Source organism: Gavialis gangeticus, unplaced genomic scaffold, assembly GCF_001723915.1.
Source record: "Gavialis gangeticus isolate Ggan-Ray unplaced genomic scaffold, GavGan_comp1, whole genome shotgun sequence".
In the NCBI taxonomy this organism is placed as follows: Eukaryota; Metazoa; Chordata; order Crocodylia; family Gavialidae; genus Gavialis; species Gavialis gangeticus.
The window spans coordinates 94,435,431-94,436,827 of record NW_017729034.1 but is presented as its reverse complement, the minus strand read 5'-3'; the positions used below and the strand labels follow the sequence as shown (position 1 = coordinate 94,436,827).

At 55.2% G+C, this 1,397-nt stretch overlaps 1 protein-coding gene across 2 annotated transcripts in view; it reads right to left on the bottom strand.

Annotated features, from left to right (window-relative positions):
* The window catches only part of BCLAF1 (BCL2 associated transcription factor 1), a 48,110-nt gene extending 47,839 nt beyond the window's left edge, over positions 1 to 271 (bottom strand). Inside the window, exon 1 of one of the 2 annotated variants that reach the window (XM_019526936.1) lies at positions 141 to 271. The gene's annotated coding sequence lies outside the window, so the exon portion shown is untranslated. The remainder of the gene's footprint in view (positions 1 to 140) is intronic. The other variant, XM_019526937.1, reaches the window with a different exon arrangement.
* Between the last annotated feature and the right edge of the window lie 1,126 nt (positions 272 to 1,397).

Genomic DNA, 1,397 nt, shown 5'->3' with positions numbered 1-1,397 from the left:
CCCCGCCTCGCCTCGCCTCGCGCCGCGCCGCGCCATAGGCCTCGTGGAACAGAACGAAGCGAAGCGCGAGGCCTCCCTCCCCGTCCCGGTCCCTGCCCGTCCCTGTTCCCCCACCCCGCGCCCTTTTTCCCGGGCTTCACCTGGCGGGCGGAACTGCAAGGCCGGCCCGCTCCCCTAGCGCAGCACGGCCGCCATTTCCCGTCTCGCCGAAGGAAGAGAGTGGAGGGGGAGGGGTGTGTGTGTGGGGGGGAGGGGAAAAGAAAAAGGAGAAAGACCATAGAGGTACAGCCTACTGCCGCGCAAGGCGAGGCGCGATTGCGTCACTTCCGTGAGGCGTTGCGCACTTACCCGCCTGCACCATCGAGGTAGATGCTTCCGGGTTGTGGGGGCCACGTGACCTCCTGCAGGGGCTCGCGTTCTTTCCTGAGTGGCCTGGAGGGAGAGGCGGGCGCCCCTCCTCTCCCGCCTGCACAGCGCTCTCTGGTTGTAGGGGGAGGGGCAGCGCCCGTTGCCCTTCCCCGTCTGCCGCCTGAGGCAGGCAGGTTGCGCTCGCACCGGACACGCGTGCGCACCACATGCACAACGCGCTCACTGCGTACGTGCACTACTTCCGTGCGCATAGGACATGCATGTATGCCATGTGCACACTGCATGCACGCACATGCATCATACACACGCCCGCACGTTACATACTCACCGTATACACATGACGTGCACACATTACATGCATGCACACTACACGTGCAACATACATGCACAACGCCTGCATGCGCAACACCACCTACAGCGCACACACAGGATAAGGGCACATTATACCACATACACACACCACATGCACAGCACACTACATGCTAACCTCACACACACACTGTATACAAACTGCATACACACACAATGTGCACATTATATACACACTACATACGATCACCACATACATCATATGTATAGCACACGTACATGCATCACACCACATATACAGCACACACACAGGATGAGCATGCATTACACCACATACATGCCACACCACACACACAGCACTCCTACATACTGCACACTACATACAAACTGCATACACGCACAACATGCACACCACACAATTAAAGACACTACATATATGCATCAGCCACATATGCACAACACACGTGCAACATACACTACATACTTGCACATGCATCACAGACTGCATGCCCAGCATACACACAGGCAGACAAGGTTCCTTGAGTGAATCTGATATCTTTTATTAGACCAACTTAAATAGTTGGGAAAAAATTATTAAGCAAGCTTTCGGGTTCAAAAACCCTTCATCAGGCTGAGGAAGTTTCTGCAGTTGGTGTGTGCTCTATCTGGATGGAATGAAAAGTAAGGAAGCCAGGCTGTGCTGGTATGCATACAACACA